The sequence below is a fragment of the Panthera leo genome, chromosome B1 (assembly GCF_018350215.1).
Source record: "Panthera leo isolate Ple1 chromosome B1, P.leo_Ple1_pat1.1, whole genome shotgun sequence".
NCBI lineage: Eukaryota > Metazoa > Chordata > Mammalia > Carnivora > Felidae > Panthera > Panthera leo.
This window is the reverse complement of record NC_056682.1, coordinates 166534008-166552237: the sequence shown is the minus strand read 5'-3', so window position 1 is coordinate 166552237 and position 18230 is coordinate 166534008.

Genomic DNA, 18230 nt, shown 5'->3' with positions numbered 1-18230 from the left:
TGCCCCTCACCCGTTCATGCTCTGTCTCTCTCTGTCCCAAAAAATAAATTAAAAACGTTGAAAAAAAAAAAAAAAAAATTAAAAAAAAAAAAAAAAAAAAATTGTCATTTTTATCCATATTTTAATGTAAGAAATAGAGTGACAGTCTGTATTCTGTCACTCTTAACACTCCTAATTTCTAATTTATGAAAAGTCCCCAGTACCTGAGATAAGGATCAACATTAATAAAAAAAAGCTTTCTCATAATTTTTAAATGATAACTTTGTTTATGACATGCAATAAAACAATTATGTTTGCTTCTTCGTTGATCGTGTTTTAGATATGAAAGATTAGAATTATTACTAAAATTTGCCTAGCAGCTTTGGCATACCTCCATGTATAGCATAGCAATTACACTTCCAGACATTTGTCCAAGATACACATATATATGTTCATTAAAAGATACATACACAAATGTTCATAGGGATCATTTTTATAATAACCTAAAATTGGAAATAAACCAAATGTCCATCCAATGGAGACTGGATAAAAAGATTATGGTATATTCACACAATACATTTCAGCAATAAAAAATGTAACAAACTAATTACTCTTGCAACAAAATGGGTGAAACTCAAAAACATATTGCGCAAAAAAGCCATATTCTTACATACAAACATACCTGCACACAAAACTACATTGTTATTTTATGTATATACAGTGAGAGAGGAAAAATAATAATCTATGATGATATAAATTAAAAAGTGATTGCCTGAATGAGGAAAGAATATTGATAAGAAAGGAGTGTGGAGGAACTTCTTGATGTGATGCAAATGTTCTGGATCTTGTTTGGTTAATGATTTCGCCATTACACTGGTATATAAATGGTTGAATCCCATGCAACTGGACAACTAAGACAATACATCTTATTGTAATGTAAATCTTACCCCATTAAAATGATGACTTGAGACAGTGACTTAAGGATCAAAGGGGAGATTTTAGGGGATTGGTAATATTCTTTCTCTTTATTGGTAAAGGTTACACTATGTTGTATTTTGTGAAAACCTTTTTATTTATTGGTTTATGCATTACTCTCTTTTCTGTGTATGTGTTATACCTCTCTCTCTCTCTCTCTCTAAGTATATATATATACACAAATAAATATATATAACATACAAATTATATAAAATATAATAAAAATAATAAAAATTATTATATAAAACTTATATAATAAAAATTATAGCATAAAAATTATATACAAATAAAAAATAAAATTCAGGGAACAGGTAATAATAGATATTTTTAAAAACATAAAATAATCCAGTGAAGAAATGGACAGAAGAAATGAATAGATACTTTTACAAAGAAAACATCCAGATAGCAAACAGATACATGAAACATTGCTCATCATCAGGGAAATACAAATCAAAACCACAATGAGATACCACCTCACAATGGTCAGAGTGGCTAAAATTAACAACTCAAGAAAAAACAGATGTTGGTGAGGATGTGGAGAAAGGGGAATCCTCTTGCACTGTTGGTGGGAATGTAAACTTGGGTAACTACTCTGGAAAACAGTGTGAAGCTTCCTTAAAAAGCTACAAATAGAACTACCCAAGGACCCAGCAATTGCACTACTAGGAAATTGTCCAAAGGATACAAAAATGCTGATTCAAAGAGGTACTTGCACCCCAATGTTTATAAGCAGCACTATCAACAATAGCCAAATTATGGAAAGATCCAAATGTTCATCAGCTGATGAATGGATTAAGAAGAAGTGATTTTTATATACAATAGAATACTACTTGTCGGTGAAAAATAATGAAATCTTGTCATTTGCAACAACATGGATGGAACTGGAGGATATTATGCTAAGTGAAATAAGTCAGTCAGAGAAAAACAGATATATGATTTCACCCATATGTGGAATTTGAGAAACTTAACAGATGATCATAGGGGAAGGGAAGGAAAAAAGAGATACAAACAGAGAGGGAGGAAAAGCATAAGAGACCCAAAAGTACTCAGAACAAACTGAGGGTTGATGGGGGTGGGGAAAATGAGTGATGGGCATTAAGGAGGGATGAGCATTGGGTGTTATTTTTTAAATGATGAATAAATATATTTAAAAACATTGAATATTCCTAAATAAAATGCAGACTATAATCACTGTGCTACTAAAAAAATCTAGATTAATTACAGAGAATGTGGTTATTATAGATTTTCATTGCAACCATAATATCTTAAGAAATAGTAAAGAGACACATGATTTAGATTTGCTATACATAATATTGGAAAAGTGTTGGAAAGAATTGGCATGAATAATTTACAGGATTACTTGGGGGCAAATGATATATACATATGAAAATATTTGAAAATTGTAAAGCACAACATAAATGTAAGGTTTTATCATCTTCTTTACCAATTGCACTTTTAAAGATGAGTCATTAACAGTAAACACCGAATTTCCGCACAATACCAATCAAGATTGTCAATGAAAAGAGGACTAGCCATAATGATCTATTCATCAGTGGTTTGAGAAAAAGAGTTGCAGCTGCAAGTATAAAATGAAACAAATATTTGAGTTAGATTAACACTGGACATAGGTCTTTACAGGATTAATAAAATTTGACAGCCGCGTAGTATCTGTCAACTGAAATTAGATGTACCCAGAGTCTCTGAGTATACACAAAGCCTCTGTCAAATAAGACTCTTCCTTCACTCCCACACCTTCTATGTGTCATCATCATCATCACCATCATCACCAATATTGCCCTTGTTATAATTACCATCATTTGTTGGCTACCTAGTAACTTTACATATGCTTTGTATGGATTATATAATTTCATTTCTACAATTCCAGAATGACGACATGCCCATTTTCTTAAAATTGCCATTGTTCACCACATGCATATAGATCAGTCTGTTTCAACCTCAACACCACAGCTATTTTAGGTTGAATAATTCTTTGTTGTAGGGAGAGGGACTGTCATGTGTCTGTGGAATGTTTAATAGTATCTCTGGTCTTGACCAACTAGATGCTAGTAACACATCTACCCAATTTGTGGCAATCAGTAATATCCTTGCCAAATGCCCTCAGGGAAGAGGGGATGCAAATTCACACCCCTCTATGCTGTCATCTGTCCAGTTAAAGTAGCCACAACCTAATGCCAGTTAGGTTTCACAAAATGATTTTACTTTTAGCCAGCAGATCTGGACTTTAATTCCAACTTTGCTATTATAATAGCTATATGAGGTAGACAAATTACTCCGTTATATCCTCACTTTTTTTTTATTTTACTATGAGAGTAATAACATATCAAGTCTTCCTGGGAATGACTTTCACTTTTCAGTCTTAATATAAAAAAGTGTTTACATATTACCTTTGTAATTAAAGAAAACCTCTGCACATTACTTTATAAGTCACAATGTCTATTCTCCTTGTAAAACATTCCTCTAAAGCAATGAAATTGTTTGGTTTTTGCTCATTCATTTGTTTTTATTATCATCAAACAAACTAGAATATTCAGTGCATCAGAGGAAAGCCACGTTGGTCTAGGTAACCGTTTGGTGCCCAGTAGCTTACATATGGAAAAGTAGCTACATGGAAATGCTCCATATATACTTAGCATATAATGGCTTATTGTGATAATTTATGGGAAAGTAACAGAGTAGTTCTAATTACATTGCTGGTGCTTACTAAATGCCATTTCCTTCTTCTCTTGTGTTATAAAGAAGAAAAATGGTCTCAAAATCATTTCCCTGGTGGAGAAACACTTCGTTACAATCTGGAATAGGATATGTGTTAGGCTGAGTAATGGCTCCCTGAAGATGCCTAATGTCCAGATCCCTGGAATTTATGAGTATATTTCCTTACGTGGCAAAAGGGATTTTGAATATGTGATTAAATTATGGACCTTGAGGTGGGGAGAGTATCCTAGGTTATACCCATAAGTCCAAGCTACTCACAGAACCCTCAAAAAACTAGAAGAGGGAAGCAGAAAAGTGGAAACCCAGACATATGGCAGAAAAGTGGAAACCCAGACATATGGCAACATGAGAACTCAGCCACAAATTTCTGGCTTTGAAAATGCAGGAAAAGGGCCTGAGCAAAGGAAAGTTGGTGGCCTTGAGAAACTGTTCAGGCAAGAAGACATCTTTTCTCCTAGTGACCCCAGAAGGAATGCAGCTCTGTCAACTTGATTTTATTCCACTGAAACCCATTTTAGATTTTTGACCTCAAGAGCTATAAGAATATAGGTTTGTGAGTTTTAAGGTGCCAATATTGCGGTGATTTGATACAGCAGCAATAGGAACTATTAGAAGAAGGGACCCTACATATATGTGTTTTATCTTCTCTTTTATCATCATCTCATTTCCCTAACAGAAAATAATACAAGCTTTTCACATTTTTTTTTTTGTCCTTTACCTTTCACTTTGATGTGATGCTTATTCCCTGAGTAGAGCAAGGCAATAGTTTCCTGGCATAAGAAAAACAGTTGTAGGGTATAGAAGGTATAAATTGGTTTATAATCCAATTGTATAATGTAATCATTCCATCCATTTGATCAGTAAATATAATTGAACAACTGCTAAGTACTATCACTCACTGGTCACAAAGAGTACAAAATATATGACAGAGTTCCTTTACAAATTCAGACTCAGTGGGGAGAGAAAGAGGAAAAGAAATGGACACTTATAAGAGGGAATTTTTTAACACTGTCAGATAACAATAACAGAAATGTTCCTAAAGCTCTGTGGGGGCACATAACTCTTTCTCAGGACATCTTTTAGAGAAAATAGATACACACTGGCTTTCCTTTGTAGTACATCCTTTTAAAACTTATTGAAAATCTGAGTAGAATCTATTCATAGGGAATTAAATTGATTCACACAATATAAGGAAAAGAAACATTTATTTTCAAGAGGCATTAAATCTACTCTCCTTAATAGAGAAACCAAGACTAAAAGAGGTGAAAAATGATGAGAATGACCTTTTTAGTTCTAATCACACAAATAAATCAGTGCACTGGTAATGAATTCATTAATTTTGATTAAACACGGAACTATGAAGTCATTTGAATTAATTCAGTAATCACCATCAAGAACAGATGCTTTAGAGCTTGATATTGAGCAGACCCTCTAATTTGCACTTTGACCCAGTCTTAGGGAAATGTGTACCAAGATCAAGTTAGCTGATTTTATATGCAGAAGGATCAAGTCATGAATTTGAACAAAAGACCTATAGACAGTAACAAGGCCGTAACCTGTCCCCTAATTAGGATAGCATTAAGGTTAGTTTAATTTTTGAGAGGCCCACTCTTTTCATATTGATGCTAAAAAGGGGTTTTATTGACACCAATGCTAGAAAGTCTTTAGACTTTCTATCTCAAAATTTTGCTCCAGACTCAGCAGGTAGGTCAAAGTAGCTATGGAACTTTAAATTGCCAGATATGCCTTAGGTAGTGGTAAAGCCAACTAAATTATAAAATCATTTCTGGAACTCTGATTATCAAATATATCCACCTCCACTCAAGGCCAGTTGTTCCGAGAGGGGATGAGTTGTTGGTTAGGAGTCCTATCCATGATTATAAACCTATTCCCTTTAGGAAAATAAATACTGCTTTGGGGTTAAAATTTGTGAGAATATATAGCTAGCAGTAACAGCAGAAGCAATTACTCATAAAATTTTATCAAAATAAATGAAAACAACTGTACTCCCAAGTGATATGGCTTTCTCAATCACAGTGTTGGAAGGCAGGTGTCCTAATGTACTAGCAGTACTATGGTGTCAGGAGATGCTGACAAGTCCTTCTAGAAAATTTGAACATCAAAAGATCTAAGCCATGTGTACAAAGTATACATTTTCATCTCACTTTTAACTTCCTCTGGGTCCCAACCATGAATTATCATAACAGAAAAAGGAAGAATAATTTTCATATTGAATTGTCAAAATTTTTTGTAGAGTAATAATTCAAAAAAACACACAGAGATTACCATGATTTTAATTATTTTTGTAAGAAACCACAGAACTTTTAATCAAGCACCTCATGAAAAGCCTTACTGATTGATAAAAATACTTAATTGAATCAATCATACTATGCATTAGCTGGCCCATAAGTGGGTTGGGATGAAGTTGAACAGGCTATTTGCACAGAACTCAAAATGATTGACCCTTTGAAAACTGTTATTTTCAGGATAGGATAAAAAACACAGTAAGTCAACAGTGTTAGGGAAAAAAAAACTGGAAACCAGAATTTTTACTGTATTTTCAAGCAGAGATCACTCTGGGAACTGCTGATGAAGGGGAAAGAAAGAGGAATTTTTAAATTCGGGATTTTAAATAAAGTCAAGTCGATTTTTTAAGACAATCCAAACTCTAAAATTAAACACCCATATACACAGAGGACTGTTCAGTAGCACACACTGTGTGCTGTGGAGGAATATTGTCCACATGAGTTATAAATGTTATCTAACGGGATTCTGACACATAATTCCAGTTCCTCAAACTAATGCGCTCCATTACCCAGGGAGCCAAGCAAGTAATGGCCACTGTTGTGTCATCTGTGCTCCTACTGAGATTGTAGGTGTGTTTTAGCACTCTTTCTGCCTTGAAGTCATACACTACAAATCCTCAGTCTTTGCCTACCGTGTGTATTAATTAATTTCCATGAAAGGCTTTGCTCCTCAATAATGCTTTTGCAAAGCTTTTATTTCTTGCTTTGTTAATTAGCTGATGCATATACCTTGCTCTTTGGTTGGCCCTTTTAACATAGTCTTTAGATTCAGCACTTTTTTCCTCCTATATTTTGCCAGTAAGATTTCTTTTTTCAGCAATGACGTGAGCTTTACTTTTTTTTCTCTTTCTCTTCATAATTTGAGTTCATTTGAAAATCAGACTCCCATTGTGAATCATCTTAATACTTCCTTTGTAACAGCTAATTTTCCCCTAGCAGCAATCATTAGAGCTTCACAATCCAGCAACATCCAATCTAATATCTTTCTTTATAGATGGAGTAAGCACTTATTTTATTCAATGGTAAATATTTTAACTTCTTTATTTGAATTATTCCTAATGTCAAGAAGAATAAATGTTGGAAGCTACAGCTACTGAGCCCTACATAATCCAGTATAAGTATTTCTATTACTGTAAAAAAATCATGTTTTTTTTTTTCATTTTTCTCCATGAATTTGATTAGTTTTATTAGACTTTGGCTCAGGTCACTATCTCATGGTTCATGACTTCGAGCCCCACATTGAGCTCTGTGCCAACAACTCAGAGCCTGGAGCCTGCTTCAGATTCTCTCTCTCTTTCCCTCTCTCTCAATATCTCTCTCAAGAACAAATAAACATGAAAAAAAATTATTGGATCATCATAGATTATCTTTAGTTTTTGGAAGTCCATTAGACTGATGATGACCAATGACTCTATTAAAGAAAAAAAAATATTCTGACAATCAGTAAGACAAGAAGGGAGACTTTATTCAAGAACTGGGGATTTATAGTTAAGGAGCAATTTGGAGGATCATTGGGTAGGAAATTCCTTAGAGGAGACATCAAAGGTAGGGGGAATTTTTGCTAATCATGTCAAACAGAACTACTGCTGAAGGCAAGTGAGAGTGATCAGGTAATCACATCAGAGAATGGTAGGGATGAGGAAGTTGATCAACTGTTGAGGGTGATGAGAAATCAGGGGTGGAGGGATTCTGTGTAAAGTAGCTTAAGAGACTTCTTGCAAAAACTATTGGTCTTCCTTTTTACAAAGCATTGGTCTTCCTTTTTCTGAAACTTTCTTTCCCTACATAGTCACATGTTTTCTTTCCTTACTGCTATTGGACCTTTACTTAAATGTCACCTATCTTAGATTAACCCAGCCTAAAATCTAAAAAGCCTTACCTACCCCTTACATTTCTCCATTTTTTCTGCATTTTCTCCTTAACACTTAACAACTGAAATTATCATATATATGTTTAATACACATTTATTATGTGTGTATTAATTTCCTGCAATTTCTCTCCCAGTTGTGTGAAGTCTTCTTAAGGGTAGGGATTGGGGCTGTTTTATTCACTTCTGTAATCCTAGCTCTTAGAATTGTCCTTAGAACAATATGCTAAAGAAGTGTTCCAAAAATATTTGTCAATGAGTGAACATACAGAGTTTGGGTGTATTCTTACCTTCAGGATAGTTATTTAACAGTTTATGCCCTAATTCCTATTAATCTTGCTTTGCAGTTGCAGTTATAGACCATGCCCTGTATCTTTTTTTTTTAATTTTAGGTAGTTAACATACAGTGCAATATTGGTTTCAAGAGTAGAATTCAGTGATTCATCACTTACATACAACACCCAGTGCTCATCACAACAAGTAACCTCCTTAATACCCATCATCCAACTAGCCCATCTCCCACCAACCTCCCTCCCTCCAAACCTCCCTCAGTATGTTCTCTATAGTTAAGAGTCTTTTGTGGTGTTTCTCTATTCTCTTCCCCCATTCCCATATGTCCATCAGTTTTGTTTCTGAAATTCCACATGAGTTAAATTATATAGTATTTATCTTTTCCTGATTGATTCATTTTGCTTAGCATAACACATTCTAGCTCCGCACACATCATTGCAAATAGAATGATTTTGTTTTTTTGGATGGCTGAGTAATATCCCATTGTATATGTGTACTCTATCTTCTTTATCTATTCATCAGTTGATGGACATTTGGGCTGTCTCCATAGTATGGCTATTGTTGACAATGCTGCTTATAAACATTTGAGTGCATGTACCTCTTCAAATCTGTATTTTTATATTCTTTGGATAAATACCTAATAGTGCAATTGCTGGATTATAGGCAAGTTCCATTTTTAGATTTTTGAGAAACATCCATACTATTCTCCAGAGTGGCTGAACCACTTTGCTATCCCACCAACAGCTCAACAGGGCTCCCCTTTTTCTGCATCCTTGCCCACATCTGTTGTTTCTTGTGTTGTTAATTTTAACCACTCTGGCAAGTGGAGGTGGTATCTCATTGTAGTTTTGATTTGAATTTTCCTGAGGATGAGTGATGTTGAGCAACTTTTCATGTGTCTGTTAGCCATCTGGATGTCAACTTTGGAAAAGTGTCTATTCATGCCTTGTTTCCATTTCTTAACTGGGTTGTTTACTTTTTGAGTGTTTAGTTTTAGAAGTTCTTTATAGATTTTGGATACTAACCCTTTATCAGATACATCACTTGCAAATATCATCCCCCATTACATAGGCTGCCTTTTAGTTTTGTTGATTGTTTTCTATGCTGTGCAGAAGCTTTTTATCTTGATGAAGTCCCAATAGCTCATGCTTGCTTTTGTTTCCTTTGCCTTCAGCAACATGTCTAGTAAGAAGTCATTCATTTCTTAAGTAGGAAATCTTAAATTCAGAAAAAGCATATACCTTTACAGAAATAAGGTAAAATTGAAAATATTCATATCAGATAACTAAGGTATTTAGTTACTCCAGCTTATGTAATTTGCAAGGAAATCTCAGAGTGATTATAAAGCACTTGTGTAGCTTTATTTATGTATTTAATGTTTATTTTTGAGGACTGACAGAGTGTGAGTTAGGGAGGGGCAGAGAAAGAGGAAAACAACAGAATCCGAAGCAGGCTCTAGGCTCTGAGCTGTCAGCACAGAGCCCGATGCAGGGCTCCAACTCATGAACGGTGAGATGAAGACCTTAGCCGAAGTTGGAGGCTTAACCTACTGCGCCACCCAGGTGCCCCAGCACTTCTATGGCTTTAAACTGAATCATTGATAACTGGATTTATGTGATGCATTTCATCTCAAGTTAAAAAATTTGTGAGGTATGATTTAGAATCATGTTTCATATCAATTTAAGAGACTAATATAATGATCACTGAAAGATAGGTTCACATTTACCACTATCAATTCCTAAGGGCACAATAAAATTTAAAAAAAAATCACGATAGTTATGAAGAGGGAGGTAAACAAGCTAAATTGTCAGTTTTTCGGGCAAAAACTCTTCATATACTAGAAATTTTGTGAATTCTCTTTTAGTTTCTAGCACTACAAAGAACGAAAATGATTTTATAGTGTTGTGATACTCATCTTATGGGTTCTCTGGAGACCTCACATAAATTGGTTGTTATCTATTCATTAACTGGTAAAGATGGCTTGAGCAGCATGGAGAAGAGGCATTTGTAGTTAACACCTCCATATTTCATTTACTTATATAGAAATCATTTCTTCTTTCCAAGTAAGATAGAAGAAGTATGAATAAATGGCATATAATTATATATTCTTAGGATCATCTCATGTCACCCATATTTTTTCCATAAAGAGGTAGCAATGCCTTTTCAAACTAATTGGAAGGGCAAACAAAATTCATACATATTTGGAACTTTATATATATATATATATATATATATATATATATATATATATATGTTTTTTTTTATTTAAAAAAAAAAAATATATATATATATATGTTTTTTTTTTTATTTAAAAAAAATTTTTTTCCAACGTTTTTTATTTATTTTTGGGACAGAGAGAGACAGAGCATGAACGGGGGAGGGGCAGAGAGAGAGGGAGACACAGAAGCGGAAACAGGCTCCAGGCTCTGAGCCATCAGCCCAGAGCCCGACGCGGGGCTCGAACTCACGGACCACCAGATCGTGACCTGGCTGAAGTCGGACGCTTCACCAACTGCGCCACCCAGGCGCCCCAGAACTTTATATATATTTGACAGCACAGTCTGTATTATAATTTTTGTGACATTTAAAGAACCGTGTTGATTTTAAAAGACTAAATTTCCCATTTGTACTTTTCAAATAATTAATTTCCTTACATGTGATTAATTCTTTAACGTGATAAACACTTGCAACGTCTTCGCTGTTAAATGCTAACATGCAATAGTACTTTCAACATGAGAATATCGTAACTACTTTGACATCTTGAAAGAATAAATTAAATAAGGCTTCCATTAGAAATGTTGTAGTGTACCCATGGTCTATTATTCCCGGAAATTTGGTTATTAGATATTGGGTTTGTCTTTCATATCAGTGGAAGTTTAGAAATTGGAAACTTCCTGGTTCCAATTGTTTCTTGTTGACTAACAGTAGCAACAATAAGAACACAAAAGCTTAAACGAAACAGATATAAAAAACAAAAACAACAACATGCCCCCAACAACAGAAACGGAAAAATTAAATATTTACTTGAGTCTCAGAATGGATGCTTTTAACTGTATTCACTTTTGCCAGATCAACCGTCTGTGGAAAGTGAAGGTTTGTACAAGACACAACTTTAACCATTGCACTTGGCAGCATGTCTTTAGAAAACGATGTTTATTTATTTATTTTGAGAGAGAGAGAGAGAGAAAATCCCAAGTTTGATCCCACAAACTGTGAGAAAATGACCTGAGCCAATATCAAGAATTGGATGCCCAATCGACTGAGCCACACAGATGCCCCAAAAGTATTTTATTTATTTAAGTAATCTCTACACCAAGTGTGGGGCTTGAAATCATGACCCTGAGACCAAGAGTCATGTGTTCTATCACACTCAGAAGCATGTCATTGTCGTAACCTAAAAAGTTATTTCTTTTGCCCATGAAATCTCTTATTTAAAGATTCTTTCCTCTGTACTGAAAAACACACTCATGTACCCCATCTAATTTTTAGATTGAGAGAGGGAGCGAGATACATATCACACACACACACACACACACACACACACACACACATCTTTTGGTTCTTATAAATAGTCTACAATATATTAAAAACCCTTACAATCTGGGGCGACTGGGTGACTCAATCAGTTGGGCCTCTGACTTTGGCTCAGGTCATGATCTCAGGGTTTGTGAGTTCTAGCTCCACATCAGGCTCTGCGCTGACAGCTCAGAGCCTGGAGCCTGACTGCTTCAGATTCTGTGTCTCCCTTTGTCTCTGTGCCCCTTCCCTGCTCATGCACCACCTCTCTCTCTCTTTCTCTCTCCTCCACCCCTGTCTCAAAAACAAATAAACATTAAAGAAATTTAAAAACAAAGCAAAACTCATGCAATTTGATTTTTTTTTTTACCAGCAAAAATGGGTTTATTTGGGAGATAACCGAGAATTGCCACTGTGGCCAACCTTCAGCAAAACCTTAGGCACATCCAGAGAATAAAGGAGAAGAACACTCTTTTATAGAGGGAAGGGTAAGGCATGTTGGGGAGGTGTTGTTGCAAACAAAAAAAAATCCATTGAAATAAATTGGGAATTTGAAGTGTAGGGGCTTTTTATTGGCTGAATTGTGACTTCTCTCATTGGCTGGGCTGTTGCTGAGCTATGAGAGACTCTTCCTCCTGCTGCAGTTGTAAAATAAGCTTTTGCTTGCTCAGAATGCAAGGTAAAGTCTTCCTGTTGGAGTCTGCAATTGGAGTGGTAGAAAGTGAGAGCACCCCCTTTCTGGCCTTCTGACCTCATTTTAAATGAGGTTTCCTTTTATTAATTTTTACCTTTAGCCCAGTGGACCCACACCACAATATACTGACCCTGTTATTTCTTTGACCTCATCTTCTCATACTACCCCCCTCACTCTCTGTTTCAGCTGTACTGAAGAAACAACAGTCTCTTCAACATTGTGTCTGTCTCCTGCCTCAGGGCTTTTGTATTATTTCCTCTCTTCAAGTGTTCTCCTCACAATAGCCACCTGGCTTTACTTTTCCTTAGCTTCAGCTCTATTCAAATGCACCTCCTTGGTGATGGCCTACCAAGATCATCCCATTTAAAATTCTAACCCAGCACTCTCATCCCATTACCTGTCTTTATTGCTTTTTATAGGAGTGAAAACCTTCTCAAATATTATACAATGTTCTTTTTTCAAACTTCTAAAAAATTTATTTTAAATCAAGTTAGTTAACATAACTAGTGTACATCTAACTAGTGTTAGATGTACAAGGTAGTGATTGATCACTTTTATACCTCACGTAGTACTCAGCACAGCAAGTGCATTCCTTAATCCTCATCACCTATTTAACCCATCCTTCCCGCCCTGCTCCCTTCTAGTGTCATCAGTTTATTCTCTATAATTAAGAGTCTGTTTCCTGGTTTGCCTCTCTCCCTCTTTTTTCCTCCTTTTCTCATTTTTTTTTTTTGTTTCTTAAATTCCATTTGACTGAAATCTTATGGTATTTTTCTTCCTCTGACTGAATTATTTCATTTAGCATAATACTTTCTAGGTCCAACCATGTTGTTGCAAAAGGCAAGATTTCATTGTTTTTTATGGATGAGTAATATTATTATATATAATATATATATAATATATATATAATATATAATATTATTATATATTATATATAATATATATTAATTAAAATATATAATAATTAAAATAATATAATTATATTATTATATATAATATATAATATTCATATATATACATAAACATTGGGGTGTGCATATCCCTTATATATAAACATTGGGATATGTATATCCCTTTCAATTAGTATTTTTGTATTCTTTGTGTAAATACCTACAAGTATAATATGCTGGGTCATAGTGTAGTTCTCTTTTAACTTTTTGAGGAACCTCCATACTATTTCCAGAAAGGCTGCACCAGTTTGCATTCCCACCAACAATGGTTGAGAGTTCCCCTATCTCCACATCCTTGCCAACACTGGTTGTTTTTTGTGTTGTTGATTTTAGCCATTCTGACTGGTGTGAGGTGATACCTCATTGTAGCTTTGGTTTGTATATCCCTGATAATGAGAAATGTTGAACATCTTTTCATGTGTCCATTGGCCATCTGGATGTCTTCCTTGTTAAAATGTCTATTTGTATCTTCTGCTCATTTTTAATTGGATTGCTCATTTTCTGGGTGCTGAGTTATATAAGTCCTTTATAGATTTTGGATACTAACCCTTTATCAGATATGTCCTTGGCATATAACTTCTCCCATTAAGAGGGTTACCTTTTACTTTTGTTGATTGTTTCCTTCACTATGCTGAAGTATTATTGTACGTTGATCTAGACCCAAGAGTTTATTTTTTCCTTTGTTTCCTTGCCTGGGGAGTCATATCTAGGAAAAAGTTTCTATTGCCAATGTCAAAGAAGTTACCGTCTGTATTCTCTTATAGGATTTTTATGGGTTCCTTTCTCACATTTAGGTCTTTAATCCATTTTGAATTTATTTTTGTGTTTAATGTAAGAAAATGGTCCAGTTTTGTTCATTGCATGTTGCTATCCAGCTCTCCCCAAACCATTTGTTGAAAAGACTTTTTTCCATTGGATATTCTGTTCTGCTTTGTTGAAAATTAATTTGCCATATAATTGCGGGTCCATTTCTGGGTTTTCTATTCTGTTCTATTGATCTATGTGTCTATTTTTGTACGAGTACCGTACTGTCTTGATTATACAGTTCTGTAATATAACTTGTAGTCTGGAATTGTGATGCCTCGAGCTTTGTGTTTCAGGGTTTTTGGTTATTCAGAGTCTTTTGTGGTTCCATACAAATTTTAAGATTGTTTGTTCTAGCTCTCTGAAAAATGCTGGTGGTATTTTGATAAGGATTGCATTAAAATATGTAGATTGCTTTGGGTATTATAGACATTGTAACAATATCTGTTCTTCCAATCCATGAGACTGGGATGTCTTTCAATTTCTTTGCGCCATCTTCAATTTCATCAGTGTTTCTTAGTTTTCAGTGTTCAGGTCCTTAACCTCTTTGGTTAGGTTGACTTCTAGGTATCTTAACAGTTTTGGGTACAATTATAAATGTGATTGATTCCTTAATTTCTCTTTCTGCTCCTTCATTATGGGTGAATGGAAATACAACAGATTTCTGTATGTCAATTTTGTATCCTGAACCTTTGCTGAATTTGTTTATCAATTCTAGTAGTTTTTTGGTGGAGTTTTTTGGGTTTACTATGTATACTATCATGTCTTCTGCAAACAGTGAAAGTTTGAATTCTTCCTTACAGATTTGGATGCCTTTTATTTCTTTTTTTCTGATTGCTAGGCTAAAACTTCCAGTACTATGTTAAATAACAGTAGTAAGAGTGGGCATCTGTCTTGTTCCTGGCATTAGAGAAAAAGCTGTTTTTTCCCAGGGAGGATAATATTAGCTGTGCATTTTTAGTAGATGGCCTTTATTATGTTGAGATATGCCCCCCCACATACTTTGTTGAAGATTTTTATCATGAATGGATGCTGTACTTTGTCAAATTTTTTTTTTCTGTGTCTGTTGAAATGATCGTATGATTCTTATCCTTTCTTTTATTAATGTGGTGTATATCATGTTTATTGATTTGCAAGTGTTGAAGTATTTTAGCAAGCCAGGAATAGATTCTACTTGTTAGTGGTGAATGATTTTTTTAATGTATAGTTGGATAGCTGGATTTAGTTTGCTAGTATTTTATTGAGAATTTTTTTATTTGTAGTCATCAGATATATGGGCCTGTAGGTCTCTTTTTAGTGGTGTCTTTATCTGATTTTAGTACTGAGGTAATGCTGGCCTCATAGAATGAAAGTGGAAGTTTTCCTTCCTTTTCTACTTTTTTGGAATATTTTGAGAATAGATATTAACTCTTCTTTACACGTTTGGTAGAATTCACCTATGAAGCCATCTGGTCCTAGACTTTGGTTTGTTGGGAGTTTTTTTGATTACTGATTTAATTTCTTTGCTGGTTATTTGTCTGTTCAAATTTCTGTTTCTTCTTGTGTGAATTTTGGTGATTTATATGTTTCTATGAATTTATCCATTTCTTCTAGGTTGTCCAATTTGTTGGCATAAAGTTTATTGTATTCTTATAATTATTGTATTTCATGGTGTGATTTCTCCTCTCTCATTTGTGACTTTATTTATATGGTCCTTTCTCTTTTCTATTTGTTAAGTCTGGTTAGAGGTTTATTAATTTTATTAATTTTTTCAAAGAACTAGTTCCTGGTTTCATTGATCTATTCTATTGTTTTTTGTTTGTTTTTAGTTTCTCTATAATTCATTTTTGCTCTAATCTTTATTATTTCCTTCTTTCTGCTGGCTTTAGACTTTGCTTTTTTTTTTTTTTCTAATTCTTTTTTTAGGTGTAAGTTTTGATTGTTCATTTGAATTTTTTTGTTTGTTTGTTTCTTGAGGTAGGCCTGTATTATTTATATTTCCCTCTTTTTTAATTAAAAAAAATTAAATATTTATTTAGTTTGAGAGAGAGACAGACAGACAGACCACAAGCAAGGTAGGGCAGAGAGAGAGGGAGACACAGGATCCAAAGCAGTCTCCAGGCTCAGAGCTATCAGCATAGAGCCCGATGTGGGGCTTGAACTCATGGACCACCAGATCATGACCTGAGTAATTATGTAATTCCACAGTAATTATGCACTGTTTTAAGGATTTTATGACACATAGTAAATAACACATTAATTCTTACTGGTTTTTAGGATAATAATGAGTTCTTATACTAGCAAGGAAACTGAGGCACGGAGCGTTTTAGTTAACAGTCCAATGTTGCATAAGCTATAAAAAATAAACAGAATATGACTAAAATAATAATGACCAAATCACTATGTATAAGAAAAAGATTCAAATGCCTTAAAATTCCAAGCCCTCTAAGTTATACTGTAAAATTTTTCAGGCTTTCAGGACAAACTAAAAATGAGTAAGAATATCTGGATTCCTCAGATGTTTTCTTGGTGCCAAGTATTGTAACATTTAAATGTAGATATAGTGTTTTCCAACTATATTATATATTACATGTTTATAGTATTAAATGTTTACATATTAAGTTTAATATTTAAATATTTTAAATGCTTAATAATAAACATTGTAGTATTAAATATTATAATGTTAAAACAAGATGTTTTCTATGTTGTATATTACATATATCGCATATATTTTTTTAATGTTTATTTATTTTTGAGAGAGAGAGCATGAGCAGGGGAGGGATAGAGAGAGAGGGAGACAGAGAATCTGAAGCAGGCTCTGTGCTGTCAGCACAAAGCCTGACATGGGGGCTCAAACCCCTGAACCATGAAATGATGACCTGAGCTGAAATCAGATGCTCAACTGACTGAGCCACTCAGGTGCCCCTCACATATTTTTCTTCCTGAAACTTTTATATCAGGCTTTTATAAAAGAAAAAAAAAAGTTGCCTAAGTGGTTCCTTCTGAATAATATTATTTAAAAATTGTAATAACATTATAAAAACGTGCTCACATTTACTTCATCATTTTCTTACTCATTCCTAAATTATTCTACACTTTAAAATCATGGAGGTGGTGGAAGTCAGATCTTGTACTTATGGTTGGGTTTTGACGTTTATTTACTTCAATGCAAACGAGAACCTCTTTTTTCTAAACATAATTCTCAATGTCCTTGGACCTTAAAAGCTGAAGGTTTAAATAAATATCCATTTTAGTGGCTTATGATGTTAATAATTTCACACATATTTCACCATTACTTTGTGAAAAATAAAAAAATTCACAAGCACAGTTTATGAATTTGAATTTTATAGGTATCTAAACATATTTTATGTTTTTGATATGTACAACTCTTTAATAAAATGGTACTCGAATCAGTTGTCTTTTAAAAATACTTATAAAAATAAATACATGTATTTTTCATTGGCTAAGTGACATATCTTTGCTTATACTAGCATCCCTTTTTCCTGTCTTTACCACCTTTTCCCAAATACATAGAAACAGAGTTGTATGATACAGGGAAATGTAAATGATAGTGATGTAAATGCTAATCTTAATAGGCATTAGTTATAAAATGTTTAAAGCAACATTAGTGGCAATGTTCTTATGGTCCGTAAGTCTGACCTAAGGTCAGACTTGAAAACTAACCAGTGTAAAAATTATGACAGGAGGCAAGTATATCTCCAACATATAAAGTGATAAGATTAAAAATAAAACACTGCCTAATACTAGATTTCACAAAGGAAATGATGGAAAAACTTCTTGATGTTACTTTAAAGACGCCATTCCATTGTCTTTTAGAATACAGGATTTTGAGACATGAACTCTTATTCATATTTTTCTCTTCTACAAATAATATGTTATTTTTTTCCTCTCTATGTGCTTTCAAGATTTTTCTCCATCAATTTTGTTCAACAATTTGATTGTGATCTGTCTTGATCTGATTATCTTTGTGTTTTTCTGTTTAAAGTTCTTTGAGCTACTGAAACTTAGTTAGTTACATTATTCCTTTTTCAAATTTTCTATTGCCATGAATATCAAATATTTCCCAGAGTTTACTGATAATCTAACCTTCTTTTCTGATTATTGTTACTTTGTAC